Source organism: Canis lupus, chromosome 1 (genome assembly GCF_003254725.2).
Source record: "Canis lupus dingo isolate Sandy chromosome 1, ASM325472v2, whole genome shotgun sequence".
Taxonomy (NCBI): domain Eukaryota; kingdom Metazoa; phylum Chordata; class Mammalia; order Carnivora; family Canidae; genus Canis; species Canis lupus.
The window spans coordinates 73,078,971-73,097,493 of record NC_064243.1 but is presented as its reverse complement, the minus strand read 5'-3'; positions in this window follow the sequence as shown (position 1 = coordinate 73,097,493).

Here is an 18,523-nt window from a genome sequence, read left to right as displayed (position 1 = left end):
TTTGCTGGTCATGTAAGTCCAAGTCCTCAGACAACTAGAAGGGGTCCAGGACCCAGATCTCAGGCCGACAGCCTGCCCAGCTGCTCATGGTAGATAGAACTTACAGAATGGTGCAACCATATAGTTTTCTCGAAAAGATTTTTTTGTTGTATTGAATTAGTTACAGAATGTCTGCAAGTAATCAAACACACCTGAAGACCCTTCGAGAGATAGGAAAATGTCAAGATCCAGAGCACAGCTTCCGGAGCCATTCTGCCTGGAATCAGGTCATCATTCCACACCTGGCCCAGGTAAATTATCTAAACTACCTATGCCTTAGTCTTCTCAGCTATAAAATAGGAATATCCAACTCAGAGGCAAGAATTCAATGAATTATGTCTAAAGTGCTGTCTTACAGCAATCACCATGTAAATATTGCCCCTAGCATGGATTTCCTGTTGTTATTATTTGCTGTTCTTATGTTATTAATAATTCAGGGCTTCTTGATTCACCTAGCTTCACAAGAGCCAAGAGGTAATTATAAAACTTTACTCTCCATATTTTTCCAGCTCTTTCTTTCTGTTTGTTTGCTCTTGTTTCTATGGAGACCTGTTTTATCCTATTACACACATGGACACTCATGGCTACCTTCAAATGAAAGCCCAACTACCCCCATCCTCTGCTAGGCCAGCACCCCACAAACAGTAGACTCACTCTCTGTGCTCAGTTGTATCAGGGCCTGCCACCCCAGCCTCAGGATCCCTGTAAGAAATGGTACCTTCTGGTCCATAAGGCTACCCCTTCCATGCGTCTGCACAGTTCCTGGTCTCCACAAAGAGAATGTGCTCCACAGGAGGAAATACTGAGCATGTGTGGTGCTGTGTCCTGAGGCTGGGTTCATCCCAGGCACACTGAACACCAGGTCAAGACAGTAGACAGTGGCTAGACTCTGAGTCATCAGTAGAGAGGGAGTTCTCCACTCTACCTGACTAACTGGGCTTCCAATGACTCAGGACCAGAGCAAGATTCAGCACCCGAGTAATAGGATTTTACAGCAGATCTATGGGTCAGCCACGGTGGCTGGTAACTGACATCAGGTACAGAAATAACTAGGAGACATGGAAGGATTTGCTTATTTCCATCCATTTGCTTACTTGTCCAACAAATATTTATTGAGTGACTTCTAAGTGCCATTCTACGGAATATGCAATTTTTTATTAATAGAACAAATACACATTTTTAAATAAGAGATGAGGAATATTTTTGTAATCTCAGAAGTAATGCTCTCAAGCCGTTTGTCTTTGTAAATAATCTATTTATTCTGGAGGTTCCCTGATGGTAAAAATAAATCTTATTGTATGTCTTATCCACATGCTTTATTTTTTTAAATATTTTATTTATTCATGAGAGACACAGACAGAGAGGCAGAGACACAGACAGAGAAGCAGGCTCCCTAAGGGAAGCCTGATGCAGGACTCAATCCCAGGACCCCATGATCATGCCCTGAGCCAAAACAGATGCTCAACCACTGAGCCACCCAGGTGTCCCTATTTACATGCTTTAAAAGTTAATATTATTCAACTGATTTACTATGATCTTCATACAAAACAAACCCTGGAAAATGGCAGTGGTACTATGAAATATTTTGTACATGCATGAAGAAAAAAATATATATACTACCTAAGAGATATGAAGAGATATGAAATAACAAAGTGAAAAGCTATATATTTACCACTAAGCTTAAGAAATAGAATTATACCAGTTTCTCTGAAACCCTCTGTCTGTCCTTCCCAGGTTGAGATCTGCAATCCTCCCTTAGGAGTAGATCATTCTTCTGAATTTGGTGTGAATGAATCATTCTCTTACCTTTCTTCATAGGTTTTATTATATGTGACTCTACCCCTAAAAAAAAAATATCATTCTCTTCTAGAATTTCAAATAAATGGAATCGTATCTGTTCTTATAGGTAGCTAGATTATCTATCTGTCTATCTATCTATCTATCTATCTATCTATCTATCTATCTATTATCTATCCATTCATTCATTTCCCTGCAACCATTTTTATATTTCTGTTATTAAAAACAATAAATCTGTGAAATTCTTTGACACGTTTCCTCAGGTAGAGATGTAGCACCTGAAGGCAAAAGTACTGTGTCATCAGCCTTATGCATTATGTGTTATCTTGATATTTATCAGATAATGACATCTTATTTTTAATTGGATATTTGAGTTATTTCTGGGTTTTTGCTTTTAAAAATATTGAATTTATTTAGATGTTCTTTGATATACCTTTCAGCATAGTTTTATAATTTTCCTCCTAAGTCTTGCACATCTTTTGTTAAATTCTCTCCTAGGCACCTGGCATACATCATATGTGGTGACATTTTTAAAAGTTATGGAACAAACGGTTTGAGAGCTTCACTATAACCTATATTCTTACCATTGTTCTTCAAAGACATGGAAGTGGGTGGGGTCAGACTTCTAGACAGTTCTGTTTTTCAAATCCTTGGGTTCACTTCTTATGGTCTTTGTCTTCTTTACTGTTATTATGCTGAGAGGCAGGGAATGAATACAATCCCCAGCTTAATACCTAAGTAACCATATGATGTTTATTACAGTTATAGGAAAAATAACCATAAATATGTCCTGTGACATTTAGTTAAACTGCTTATCCTCTTATTTCAAATTCCTTGAAGTTTCTCAAATAGTTGAGCTTGCAAAGAAAATGATATCTGAATCAGTAAGCTAATATTGTACTAGTTAATAGTTATTTGTGTCTACCCTAAATAATTATATTCTTATGGAAAAATAATTATAATTAACTGGAAAAAGGTACATTCTTTGGAGTCATAACTCAGACAGCATTGTTCAATGGGTGCAGCTTAAGAGAATTGTAGGTAAAATTCTTCTACAAAAATGAATAATCTCAGAAGTATTACTCTTACAAACCTAAATCAACAGACCAATGGCTACCCTTATGTACTTGATGCCAGTGCAGGTGCATGTGTGGATATGGTATCAGAATTCTGGGACCATTTGGCTAATTTCTATGTTTAAGGAATTCTAAGTTTCTAATAAGCTATGTCAAAAATTTAGCTGAAGTGGGTAAAGATTGAGTTTAATTGAGGTATATTAGTTGACTATCTACAGAAGAGCCATCCTTATGTCAACATTAGATAACTAATGCAGGATGTGTAAGGGAACAAGACAGGTAGTTATAGAAGCTAAGATGGACTAACCACGAAGAATGGCTGATGTCGCCAGTTTATGAGACCATTTAGATAGGACAGTGATATTGTTTGCTTTTTCATTTTCGTAATGACCGAATGACATTGTGATAGGATTACTTCTGTCCTTCTCTCGTTCTGGAAATTGTAATTCCTCGCTCCCTTGAAGTTAGGCATGGTCACACGGCTTGCTTAAGCCAATGAAGTGTGAGCAGAAGTGGCCATGTCACTTCTAAGTAGAGCACTTCATTGTATCTCTTTCCTTGACTTGAGGACATGGAGGAGCAATATCAAACCTCACTGGAAAACAGCTGCCAGGATTGTCTGTTACACCTGCAATGGACCTATGTGAGCAAGAAATACACTTTTGTTGATTAAGAGTTTACGTTTTTTGCTGGAGCATAGCACTTGTGTGTGCCACAGGTACCAACACTGATCATTTGAAGTAAGTCATGACTGTGCAAGCTAGCAGTCAGGACCTTGGATACCAGTTTCAGAGATCTTGACTCTCTCTTTTCCTTTTTTTAGCTCTCTTTTTTCCTACACGAATCCCACCAAACTTGAGGGAGGTGGGACTTGCTATCCATTCAAGAAACACTCACACTTTTGTGATAAGAATGAGGAAAGTGAAGTTATATAAATAAAAAGATTCCATTCTTTAAACCACCATTTGGTTATCTTTCAAGGATTAAAAAATGTGCATGTATGCACTTATAGAACATACCTATATACATTTGGTATGAGTAGATGTGCAGTGTTTGTGTCTGCTCTCCTGACTTCTTTAAAGTCTGTTGTCTCTGGAAAATAGAGGCTTCTTGAAGCAGAGCTCAGTTCTTAGCCCATGCTTAGATCTTACAAGCACCAGTGGAACAAAATTTATCAACAAAAAAGCAAAATATAACATTAACTTAGTGGCTTCTCCTTGAAGCTAATAGATCCCGTTCCTCCTCTTCATACCTCATGTCTCTTGTCTTGTGAGAGCTGTTGATTCACATGGGATCTTTGAATATCAAGGGGACTTTTACTCTTGGCATTTCTCACCCTCATACTCCTTTCTAATGCTCCACCTCAAAGGGCCTCTGTCTTTGCCTTTCTAGAATCTATAGTTTCCACACTAATAGCTGCCTTTTCCCAAATGTAACACAAGTAGTCCTGTCTGCATCCTGCCCACATTAACAAACAAAACCCTTCAAAACTCACAGGATCACAAGCAAATCCCTTTCTGATCCAACATAGAGGGGAAATTTACTTCCTTTTTCTATCTTCTTTACCTCCATCCATTCCCCTTTCCTCCTCTGCATTCATTCCTCACCCTTTATCCCTGCAAAGAGGTCCCCAAACTCGTTCTGTAGTACATTCCTGTTCTAGAGCTGTGATATAGGCAATCCCAGAAATGCTGGCTATGACAAGCAAACAAAGAAGAGTGGCAATTCAGGAATCCCATTTTACAGGATGACAGGCAAGCACAGTGATAGTACATTAGGTAGGTTCCCATTGCCTCTCACACAGTGTGAGGGAGCCCTCTTGGTGGTCTGTGTCAGGACTCTGATGCCACAAGGGAAACCAGGCTAAAAGGCATGGCAAGCAGGACTCAGGACATATTTTTCAAAGAACTTTAGTGAAGCAAAAGAGAAAACAGAGTCACTTGCAACAGTGAATATAGCTTTGATATTTCCTTTAGATGAGCCTCAAAAGTAAGGGTCCTATGATGACATAGAATTGTTTCTGTTTAGTTTCATGTTTCTAAGTAACTAACAGTATTTTAGAAATATAAATTTTGAATCCAATACACCCTGAATGATTTCCCTAATATTATTATTATTAAACTATTATTATTAACTACAATGTCATAATAGGGTATTAGTACACATGAGGGCTTATATGTGCTAATAATTACATTAAAAATTTACATTGTCATAGAACTTCAATGAATGAGGTGCAATGATCTCCATTTTACCAATGAGGTATTACCTTTAGAGGTAATATGGCAGCCCAAGATTAACATTGGTGAGTGGTAGAATGGAGACTCAGACCTAGCCTGTCCCATCTCGGACCCCAGGTCTAAGACCTCCAGAACATCTGCTCTGACTCTGAGACTTCCCAGGCCTCTTGGAAGAGCTTAATATACTTGATTTGGATCATCTTGAATTTTTCCTGAGCACAGCAGATCTCAGGACCTCTGAACCTCATTCTTGTATTTTCCATGGGTCCCTCTGACTGCCCTGTGATGACAAAATGGTGGGCAGGATCACCAAATGGCCAAGGGGAGAAAGGCCAAGCCTGAGAGGCATGTGGCCTTGCGCCATTGCAAACCTGGTTTCTTCATCCATGATTTGAAGAGGGTGTGGTCCCTACAGGATTCGCTTCCAGATGTGAAATTTGGCGGCTCTACACTCTCAGTGCCTGGCTTTTATGTGGTCTCACATCTGAATTCAGAGTGACTCTGCTTCCCCGTGGGCATTTTTCCTTGGTTCAGAGAACATCGACAACACTCACAGCATTTGTGGGCAGTTCCGGTGAGAAGGCTGGAGTTCATTACTTTCAGGAGCCAGAAAGCTTTCCTACTTATATAGCTTTTGTGCCACCTGAAGTCAGTCCATCCCTGGACCCTCTCATCTTCCTTTATGCCCCAGCTTCAGGCCTCCTGGAACTAGGAAATTAAGGCCTTTGCCTTTGATGGTTGGATCGGGGGGAAGAGTGAAAACTGATCTAATGATAATTAGTTATGGTTTAATATGTGAGATTGGAATATTCTCGTTTTTCATCCAGGAGCCTGGTGAGAGAGAGCCAAGGGGAGAGAGATTGATGGGAGAGCATAAACCTCTGAAATGTTCTCACACCGTGTGAAGTAAATGATCCTTGGGTGCCTTCTTATATCATGTTAAGAACCCATGGCAGCCCTAAAAGAAATGGAGAAACCCAATGAAGGTGGGGAATAAAAGAGTTTTCTTTGATTGTTCTCCGAGGCCAGGCACCTTGACACATGAATCTCTGCCTATTCACTGTGTGAAGACTGCAGTCTCACGCCAGCTTGAGACTCCAGGCTCAAGAAAGAGGGTTTGGGTTCAGATAACTGGCTCTGAGTAAATAGCAGCTTGTTTTTGTAACACTAGAGACATATTTACTTTTCACTTCATGAAGGGGAGTGATGTCTTGGATAAGACATGACCCGACACAAACTATAAATATTAAGTCCAAACATTGTAGGGCAAACTCTTTCCAGAAATTTCCAATTTGTTACCATGTGAAATTGGGGTTGGTGGTTTTAGTTGCCATGGGGTTATTTCACTCACTTTCTGAAGAGAAAACACTGGAAGGGAGAAGCAGATGTAAAGCCATTCTGTGTGTGTGTGTGTGTGCGTGCGTGCGTGTGTGTGTGTGTGCACGCAGCACAGCCGTGACTTGACATACTCTAGTAAGATCAGCCTGTTTCTCACCGATGGGAAACTCAGTATGGCCCAGAAAGGTGCAGAGGGTGAGGAGGGTATCTATGAATAAGTTAAAAAGGAAATGTGTTAAAGAATTCTTTAAGTCTCACTCTGCCCTAGAAAGGAAGGAAGATTAGGAGAGAACCAGGGCTGGTTCCAGGGGAGGAAAAACAGATGGTGCTTTGCTAAGAGCAGCCTTGCCGTTCTTCTTTGTCTCCTTATGGGGCTTAAAGCGTGAACGCTCAGGCTGAGCAGGGAGCAAGCCCAGCACCGGGGCCACATCAGTGATGTCCCATGACCTCGGTGTGTCAGATCCCTAGAGGTTGGGCATCAGGTGCTGCTCCACGGGGAACGCTCATCAGAGGCCCATGGGGATGGTGAGCCAGGTTTCTGCTCTTACGATCTTGAGTGAGATGGCAAGAATCCAGGGATGGGAATTTTAGCTGAATGGTTAAGTGTAAGGAAATAAGAGGAGGTAGGATAAGACAGGGCAAGGGGGCTTATCACAGACGCCAACAACAGAACATGGAAATTTTCATGAATGGTTTTTAAAGATTTTACCGAGTTTTAAACCTTCTCGGCATGACTCTTTCAGCTTCATCAAGCTTTCTGAACCTTTTCCTGTCCCCTTCCCTCATCATGCTGCTGGAGGACCAGAGGTCCTCCTGGGGCAGGCAGTTGCTCCCAGCCAGTGTCTTCAGATGCCTCTCAGTCTCCGGGAGTTTCTGCTGAGTTGAAGGTAGTCTTGAGTCATTTGCCTGGAAGCAAACTGTGGTGACAGCTCTAACACGCACTCCTCTCACACGGGAAGAACAAGGGTTAGTGTCTAAAATGTAGGATTTCATTCACTATTGTGTTTTTGACATAAAGAATAAGAGGTTAAATGATGATATTTAAAAAATAACATTTCCCTAAATACCAAAAAGTCAAAGTCAATGGTACAGAAAGGTTACTCAGCCCCCAAAGAGAGGAGGCGTTCTACACACAGCATTACACATACTACACGAGTGGGACAAGAAGAGCAATTTTTTAATGTTAGCATGATGTTATGGGGATACACAGGTGATAAGAGTCAGTGCAGTGGTTCTCAAACTCGTACATGTGTCAGAATCACCTAGAAGGCTTGTCAACACAAAGGTGGCTGGGCCCGACACCGGAGTTTTGGATTCAGTAGGTCTAGTGTGGTGTTTCTAGCAAATTCCCAGGTGATACTGCTGCTGGTGGCCCAGGGACTTCACTTTGAGAACCACTGTCTTAGTGCAATTAGGATAAAGATACATATATAAAATACACATATATCCGCACCTGTTTTCTGTCAGGAAGTGTAATGGGCTGTAATAAAGCCATCACTTACTGAGCTGAGCAGAGACAGTTGCTCTGGGCATTGAGAACCCAGATATTCTGGATTCCTAGGCTGTGCTGGTGGCTGGAATGAGCTTGGGACATAAGTGGCATAAAATATTAGACAAAATGTTAGCAGATGGACAGAACTGGGGAAAGCATGGTGATGACATAGCGCGTCGAGTCGGAGAGCTTGAATTCCAATTCCAACTGCAACACTCACAGCTTTCAAAACTTAGCAAGTTACTTAACCCTGATGAACCTCACTATCCTCCTCTGTAAAACTGGGACTCCTGTGAGGCTTGTGTTTCAGTCACGATTCTTAGCTGCAATCAGCTGAAGTCCACTCTAGCTGATTGAAGCAGGAAAGGAATTTATTATAAGGATATTGACTTCTACAGGAAAAATGAACTATTTTGCCAACAAATCAATGGTAAAGGAAAAAAATACTGAATGAAAGAGAAATCAGAGTGACATAAAGACCAAAGGCAATTGGTGGGCTTCATTTGAATCCTGATTGAAGGAAATCTGCTGGAAAAAGACAATTGGAAAATTATAATAGGTCTGGGTAATGAACAACATTAAGGAATTACTGTGAATTTTGTTTGGTGTGATATTATCATGATATTGTGATTCTTACAGAGAGGCCTTAACAGAAGCCAATACACTAAGGCATTTACAGGTGAAATAACACAAAGTGTGAGGTTTGCATTAAAAAAAACTTCAGGAAATGATGAGCACTGACTAATGTATAGAATTGTTCTATCATTATGTTGTACACCCAAAATTAGTACAACACTGTATGTTATCTATACTGGAATTAAAATTTAGAAACTTAATACAAAAACTTTGGGGAAGCAGAGAATGTAGAAGAAGCAGGAATGACAAAATGTTGATTATTGCTCTGAACACATGAGGGATTCATTTTACTGTTGTGTGTGTGTGAGTGTGTCTGTGGATGTATGTGTGTACACTTGAAATTCTTTATAATAAAATGTTAAAATAAACAGAAATCAGATTCTCTATGAGGGCTGGAGAACAAAGCTCAGACACATCCATGACACAGGAGAGTGGGCTTGATGGGGACCCAGCTGTCATTATCAGCATGCCCTGGATGCTAAAGCTTACACTTCTAGTAAGGGAACCTGGGAGAACTGTTATCTGATGGCTGAGCTTTATTAAAGTATTTGATTTGCATTCAATTGGTGTAAGATAAATTCTTGCAGTCTTTCCAAATTGTATACTGGGATGTGCCTCTGACACACAAGGTAGGAAAGTCTCCAAGCTCAGAAAAGGGATTCAGGTACTGAGTGGCCAAAAAAGTCTAATAATGTCCGCAACAGGCACAGAGTAGGTGCTCAACTCATGTTAGTGCCCAGCTTCCATCCCGGAGATGCAAATTATCCAAACTTCCATTAGCATATATCTAACACTGATGAAAAGCTGCAGAAACCCTAGAGAAGGAGCTGGTGAGAGGAGCCTCCCTAGATATAAATAGGAAGATTTCACGGTGCCTAGCCAGAGGAGTAAGGGATCGGGAACAGAACAAAGATGCCTAGTGAGGCAGCACAGACTATCATGTAGACAACCGTGACATATATAGGGTACTAGTGGTGAGGGCTCTTGTTGGCTGGTGACAGTGTGTGGGGTGGATAGAATGAAAGAGGAAATATGCAGGGGTACAAAATAACGTATCTGGATGCAGCCTTGCTCTACTATAGCTTCTGCCCTGATTGGCTGACCCAGTGATGATAGATGTTGACCATGTGCCAGGCTGGATCACCCAGTTCATTGGGGATGTTCAGATACTTGGCTTTCTATCCCTTTGGAAGGAACCAGTAGTGATGTAGGGTAGTGAAGACAGTGGGTAAGAAGCAGGGGAAATGGAACATGTAGGGAACTAATCAGCTCCAAGAGCTTCTTTTTAAGTCTCCATGTTTATTTCGAAACTCCTCTAGGAACCAGAACAAAAGCAAGTTTAGCAAGTTTATATTCATTACTTCACCACAAATAACAGGTAACAGATTTCTATCCATGACTTGATAGAGCTCAGTGTCAGAGAAGCATGTCTTTTAAAACAGGGAAATCTTGATGGCAAAAAAGGAGCTCAGAAGTGGTTTAAAGTTTTTGGTCTTGGGCAGGCTATCAAAAAGTGGCCACATGGACAGACAAGTGAAGGTACAAACGTCCAGAATGTGTCCACCACAATACATGACTTTGAAAACCGGAGGCCACCATCCTTCTAAATGCCTCGGCTTTATGTGGACCATTGGGATGTAGCAGAATCTCTGAGAAATTTCTGCGGTAACCCTAGATTGATTAAGATAGTTTCCATGACACTGGTGGAAAAAAAGGCTGGAGATCCGAATTAATTTGAATTTTAGAAAAAAGTCACACTTCTGCATGTGAAGTTATGGACTAAATTTCTTACTTCTTTTGTATATGTTTGGTCTGGGGAAAGGGGACTTGAATAACGCAAGGGGCTAAGGGTTGGTAAACAGGAGGGTCATTATAAGATTTCAAGTATCTGAAAAGTCTTCACCTAGAAGACAGATCTGACACATTCTGCTGATGCTGCATGTAGAACAGGGGCTGGAAATGCTGGCTTTTATCTTCAGAATATAGCAATCCATTCCATTTGTGGGAATGGCCTCTAATTAAATAATTCTTATCTTATAGTAATGAGTGAACTTCCTGGCATTTGGATGGATTTGATAATTAAAAAGGAGATTGGCAAATTATTCACATTAGAAACCCCACTCTCTAGGATGCTGAGGAAAAAAAACGTGCATTAACTACACATTCTGACAAGCTGATCCCAGTGGGGACAGGACTTGTGGCTATCTTCCCGTCTCCAGGACCTAGCTCAGGGCAGTCAAGACAAGCAACAAATAGTTGTTATTCCATGTTGAAATAATATTTTGGACATATTCAGTTAATAAGATATATTACTTTTTAAATTGAGGTAGAGTTGACCCACAGAGGGACATGAGTTTCAGGCGTACAACATGGTGATTCAGCAAGCACGTCTTATGCTTTGCTCACCACAGGTGTAGCTGTCATCTGTCACCATACAATACTATCACAATACAATGGACCGTATTCTCTGTGTTGTATCTTTTTAGTCATGATTGAAATGTTATTAAGATATGAATAAATATTTGTATTTTTGGAATGTAGTTAATAGAATATTTGTAACCACATATGTGGCCCTCACTCAGTCCCTCTTGGGAGGTGCTGCCTCAGAGAGATAGGGCAGGGTGTGGAGAAGTGGCTCTAGGAACTGTGGAGGACCACAGGCTGGATGTTAGCGCTAGGAGTGATGATATAGCCCATCTCAGTTGACCTCCTTTTGCCTGTGAAGAGACCAGTCAGGTGGGCCACTCACACTGCTCACACTGGTCTGCCTGAAGTCCGGGTTGGAAGGGCCAGGCCACAGCTTCTCCATGCTTCTTCTGGGGCTCTTCTTGCCTCACTCATCTACTTTGTGGAGGCAATGACTACATGGGTCTACCTATCAGGAGCATCTGCATTTCTTAAAACTTTTTAATTTCAAAAAACGTATTTGGGATGCCTGGGTGGCTCAGCGGTTGAGCATCTGCCTTTGGTGCAGGGCGTGATCCTGGGGTCCTGAGATCGAGTCCCACATCAGGTTCTGCAGGGAGCCTGCTTCTTCCTCTGCCTGTGTCTCTGCCTCTCTTTGTGTCTCTCATGAGTACATAAATAAATAAAATCTTTAAAAGATGTATTCAAGGTAGACAATTTAGAAAACAAGAAAAGATCCAGGAAAAAATAATAATTAAATATTCACAATCCTCTCACCCAGGAAAAATAATAGAAAGACCTTATTTGCAATTGCTATGCACCGGACATCATTTGAACCTCCACTGTGTTTCATCAAAATGAAATCATCAGTAATTGCAGGAGGCAATTCTTGTTTATGGGACACCACGAAAAGAAAAAATGCTGCCAATTTAACTCTGCCACAATACTTCCTAATCACTTAGGATTTCTCTTTTATACTTAGTAAAGAAGATTCCCTTTTAAATTTAGTTAAGCATGGAGTATACCATGAATTATCTTCATTCCTAGAAGGGAAAATGTGAACAAAATAAAATGATTAAGTTTTTTACCAAACTTCACATCCAGTCTCAACTGCTTAATTAAGTCATTAATGACTAAGTCATTGTTTCTTTACAATATCTTCTGCGCCAACAAGAATGTTGGTGGTTCAGTCTTTTCTGAGGGAGTCCATAAAAGGACCACAAGTCCCTGATCCTGGGCTCTGAAGCTGACTTTGTAAATTATCCAGAACTTGTCTATTTTTGGGTCCTGCTTCTGGAACTTTGCCAAACACCCCTGACTCCACCCAATCACCAACTCTTCCCTACAGTCATCTGGTTCCTGGGAATTAAGAGTGCTCCACTATGGTCTTCAGGCTCTTCTTCTAAGTGAGGATGTCTATTCTGCAAATTTTGTTGCTGGAACTTTTTTTTGGTATAATTGAGGAAATTTTGATGTTTTTCAAGGTATGTAAATAACTGAATGTCTTATCAACAGTGAACATAAATTGCATTATGTTATGAGATGTATCTGAATTTCAGATATATAAATATGTGGAAGATGGTGTGTCTTTGAGTCAATGAAGTGGGAGATAGTACAAACTCATTTTATTTTCATAGGAACACTCTGAGATAGTTTAACTGTGATTACTAGCCCATTTTTACAGATGGGAAAACTTAGGCATAGAGAGATTCAGCCACTTATTTAAGATCACAGTATTTAACACGAATAATTCTTAGAAGAAGAATGTGTTCATATGTATGCTAACGTTTATCTTAGCATTTCCTTGCCAACTAGAAAAATTATGTTTTTTGAAAGACCTAGAGTAGGGGTATTTTGTATTTAAAATCTTAAGAGGCCATGGGGAAATAGTTATGAGTATTGACTTTATGAATTAACATTTATGCTCATTAAAATAAAACAATGAAGAAAGAATATTTTCAAAATCTCCATCCCCATTGGCTTTAAATAAACTTAAAAAATTTTATCTTATTTCGTGGCAAATAAAATGTCTGCTAAGAAGCACTTTTTCTCAGAGTGTCCCTCCATCCAAATGTTCACAGTCTGCCTGATTTAAGACTCAAAACAGTAGAAGATGCTCACCTTTTGGACCACTCTCTGTGTCTAATTCAGGATAACTAGGATACCTGAAATTTTCAAAAAATATATATTGACTTGAATTTAATCTACCCCAATTATCATAACAGAATTCATGTTTCCCAACCATCTATCCCATCCTCAATATTTTTTATTGAATTTTAAATTTTAATTCCAGCATAGTTAACATGCAGTGTTCTATTGTTTCAGGTATACAATATAGTGATTCAACAATTCTATACAACCTTACTTAACCCTCATTATGATAAATATACTCTTAATCTCCTACACCTATTTGATGACAAAACTTTGAATCAGTTCTGCTTTAAAATATCCCTCTTCTCCTATGAAAATTCTGCTTCTGGAGCTCTTTTTAGGCCTTAGAATATCGCACAGTGTGTTTTAACAACGGACAGTGCTCTTCATCATTTCCAGCCTTCGAATTTTAAGTTGCCACATGCACTCCACATTCTTTTCTGATAGGCAAAGTATGTAGGATATGGAAAGCACATGAAGGCAGGGCACACAGTGGAGAGGAGAAGGTGATGTGAGCACTCCATTTCCATTTCACAGATGAGGAGACAGGGGGGATAGTGAGGTTGACGGATGTGCCTGAAGTCACATGGCTGGTCTGGTTCCTGGCAGATAGAGGACTCAGGACTGAAATGTTGCAGTCTGGTTCCAGAGACCCTGATAAGAAAATAGTGCTCATTTGAGTGTGGAAATTGAGCCCCTTAGCACTGTTGTTGGATGAGTGGGGTTCGTCGACCAATATGTCTCTCTAGAAGACAATTTATCAGTGTATGACAATGAAAATGCCTTTTGGTCCCAATTCCACTTTCAATGACTCATACCCACCAAATGATTAGGAATATTGGCTCAAAGGTATATAAATAAGATTGTTCATTCTCACATTGCTTAAAATATTAAGAAACTTGGAAACCACTTGAATGTTCAATAATCATAACCAGTTGTATTAATGGTACAACTAATAAACTCTCATAGAAAAAATACTTAATGGCATGAGAATCTTTTCAACAGATTTTATTTTTATTTATTTTTTTTTAAAGAACTTTTTATTTTTTACTTTTTAAATTTTTATTTATTTATGATAGTCACACAGAGAGAGAGAGAGAGAGAGAGAAAGAGGCAGAGACACAGGCGAGGGAGAAGCAGGCTCCATGCACCAGGAGCCTGACGTGGGATTTGATCCCGGGTCTCCAGGATCACGACCTGGGCCAAAGGCAGGCGCTAAACCGCTGCGCCACCCAGGGATCCCCTCAACAGATTTTATTAAGAGAGAAAGAAAGTTAACAAGAATAGGTACAGCATGGTCAGTTCTGACTTTAAATTATGTGGCACCTCTATTCTGCCCTTATAAAAATCATCACAGTGTTAAATAAGATGCTTTGTTGCAAGTAACAGACACCCAGTAAGGATTGCTCTTGCTCTCTGCTATTACCACTGCAGTGTTCAACTTTACTGAAAGACCCTAAGAAAGCCTCTGGATACTAGACTATTGTGCAGGACAGAAGCATGATATAGAGTGTTCTCATTCCTTTCCTTTAGTGACAAGTTGAGGCACCATGCACTGGTCTGTTCTTTGCCATTTCTCACAACTTCCGCTCAATCTGTTGACAAGTACCAAGCACTGTTGTTGGGCCCAGTGAATATGGAGGAAAGGAAATCCATTATTTGGCCTCAAGGAATATACTCTCTTTTTGGGAATACATGGTCTTGAGTCACATGAGTGTCTCAGGCTTTGTGAGGGCAGGCAGGAAGCACGAGACCTAGTCCCTGGATGGTCCCTGGAGTGGAGATATGAACAGAGGGCACCAGAACAATCATGCTAGGGAGGTCTGTGGTTGATGCCACAATAGAGGGTTCAGCCTGGCAGTGTTACAGAAAAAGAGGGTGGTGGGCAGCCTGGAGAGGATGAGGAGAAAGGCTTCCCAGAGGAAGGGAGACAGCTTCACAGAGAATGAGCAGTGTGCAGTACAAGGTTTCAAGTGAGGCTAGAATGCATTTCTAGCAGCCAACTAGGATGATTCAAAGCAGGACAATCTGGAGCAGTCAACTGTCTTAGGACAACCACCTTAAGGTTTAAACATAACGTTATATTTGTTTTTCACAGTCACTGTGTGCAACAGAAATTCATCATGCTACTCTTATAACATGCCTTAGGAATGATATCAATATTTTTTTTAATATAAGAGCTCCTAAAAATCAATAAGAAAAAATATAAAAGCCCAGATGATGGATGTTTCACAGAATAATCGACAAGACAGGGTAATAGAAACAAAGTAAGGATAGGTGAGTTTCTGAAGGTGACTTCCTAGATCCAACTGATAAAACCCAAAGTTTAACCAAGTGGCGGTTAATTATCCTCTGGCTTTTATTATCCCTCCTAAAAATGGTAACAGCAGCATAATCAATGAAAGTTTGCAACATGAGTCATTCATTATCCCTAAAGTCACATTGATTAAGTTTAAATTTCTCAATCTTGCCAAGATTAATCAAAAAACAAAAATTAAATATGAGCATAGGAAGAAAATTCTTTATACTAAGAGTAATAAGCTTATTTAGATATTTCTTGAAGTTTAGTTTTCTAGCAAATTTATTTATTAATAAATAGCAAGGTGTTGTGAGAACTAATCATTAGTTCTAGGCAATGTGTCCATTTTGATAATTTTTCAAGGAAATTTGACTTCTGTCACTTCTCAGATAAGAACACTAATCTTAGTTTCTTCTGGTTTATTTTAACCAATTCAGTTGAGTGAATAGGAATACAAAAACAAAAACACAATTCATTTTCACCATAGGAAGCATATCTTCTTGTTCTCAATGAGGCAGCTACCATATATTGGTGTCAGGAACAAGTGAAGACTTTACCCGGCTTGTGCAGATCTTGGGCTGGTTCTGGTCCCCTGCCCAAACAGAGACACCCACCACCGTCTCACCCCCCTCGTACAAACTCACCCACACAGGTGGACCTGCCAGGTGTCCAGGGCTCATGCTCTCTTTCTCCATCCACTGCAGAGGGTTTGCTTGATGTACAGAGTGCATGTGATAGATGGTGTGAGTGGTCATTGACACCCAATTCCCTTCCTTGTGGACACCATTGAAACCAGGCCTAGCACGTGACTTGTGTTGGCCAATAAAAATTGAACAAAAGTAACATCTGTCACATCTGGATGGAAGTTTTATGAGTCATCTTGGGCTTTGTCACAATCTCTTTTCCCTTTGGTCTAGGCTCAGGCAGGAACTGGTATGATTGCCCCAGGTTCTCTTGGAGAATACAAACATGATGATGGGCCAGGGTTCCCAGTCAGTACATAACAGACAAGCACTGTGAACAAGACCTAAAGCTCCAGGGAAGTGAGGGACTACTTGTTATTGCAGCATAACCAAGCCTATTCCAACTAGTATGCTGGGCAGGGAAAAGGACATTTGGAGGCTCAAATGAGCATGATCCCTACAAATTGGTCCCTGGGTAATAGTCAATCAGGTCACTAGGTCTCTGAGTCACACCCAGTTCTTGGACCCTTGAACCAAGCCTTTCACAGTAGCCTTTTGTTGAGATGGTCCTCATTCCTTTCCACTCAGCCCTCACAAGTTCCAACATGTTCTCTCTCAGCCCCAAGTACCCCTCTAGTCTCATCACCTTCCCTTCATCTCATTCCATGTGCCTTCCTCCTTCTTAAACCTGGGAAATATTAGAAGCCTCAGGTGAGGTAGAGAGCTCTGCTCCTGTTTTCCCCAAGCACTCTCTGCTGGAGCCCTCTATATTTCCCTAAGGGATCTGGCTTTTGGAAGCAGACACCAGGCAAGTGACTTTTCTCTGCTTTAGCCCTGTCACATCTCTCCCTCAAGGTAATGAGCACAGACTCATAACTAAGCTATTGGAACAGAGGACAAATACCATATTGCTTAATACTCTACAATTGTTACACTGCCATGGAGTTTTGAAAACTCTTGTTTGGAATAATACCTATGGTGTGTTATTTAAAGTAACCTTAGTTGTGATACACCTTTCTTCTTTGACATTGATTTTTTTTTTTTTTGAAATTGATTTTTGATAGTAAGTCCAAACCCTGACCTTCTTAGGCCAATCCTGATGGGAAAAAAGGGAGTGACCATAATGGGACATACATCTACTCATCAAACAATGGATCAAAATGCGATAAGTCATATTTCCCGAATGCTTTGCAGATTCTTTTTGATGACAAATTTCATTTAAAAAAAAAACACTGAACTTTATTAAAGAACAGCTAATTTTAGTTGCCTACCTCCTGCCCTTGAGCATTGTAAATATGGAAATATAGAAGCAAACATATCACAATAAGAGCAAGCATCATTGCTTGCATTTGGCACCAAATGAACAGCTCAGAGAAGTATCAGCTCTTTGAGGCAGGATCACACCTACTAGCTCACCATCATCTTCTGTGCACTGTGACCAGTACATAGTACATGCTCAGTAAACTATTGTTGAGTGAGTAAATAGATAAGGACTTCAGAGAGTGAGCAGAGGACAGAACAATTCCAGCTGGACTCTTGAGTGAAGATTTCCTATGAAAGCATGGATTCCAGATAATCTTTCAAGGCAAGGATGAGAAAACAAAGTCAACTCCATCTTTTCCTCACATTTTAATCAGTTTATTAAACATGGCAACTGTCATACATGTCTGGTGATTTATGTACATGTGTTCGGGGCCTAAATATAAACCCCATTCCATCAAATTTCTAAGGATGACTCTGTCCCTTACTCCATTAGAATCACCACCAGACAAGTCCATTGGATGATGGTCTGATGAAACTACTGAATATATTTTGTGTCTTTAATTTTGGGTCGGTTCACTGAGAACAATTTTTATAAGTTTCCTTCATGGCCAAAGAGGTGTTTATTTGACTAAATCACATATATGTAAAAGTTATATGAAATAAACCACTTGGAATTTTCTTGTTATGAAATCCAAGAACTTTTTGGGAATAACAGAAATGCAATGTGCATGTATGTGTGCATGTGTTGTGAGTGTATGTGTGTGTGCACCCAGGCACATGCACGTTTACAAGATTAGAAAGCCTAGCTGTTCTAGAGAAAAAAATTTTTTAATTTGCTCTCTGACGTGGTGGGCCAGGCTAGAACCTCATTTGTTTTTTCCATTTTGCAGTGCTTTACAAGAAGAAACTGGACTGCTTAGTTTTGCTTTTTTTATTCAATATTTTTTGTGCCACCCATTTGAGTTCAATTTTGCTTAAAGTCAAATATTCAAAAATTTTTAGAAAATGCCGTAGTGAATTTTCAGCATGTGGGATTCAAAGCAACTGTGGTTCTATATTTTCTGCAAGGAGTGACAGAGATTTCACCGACTCTTTTAGTGATACTG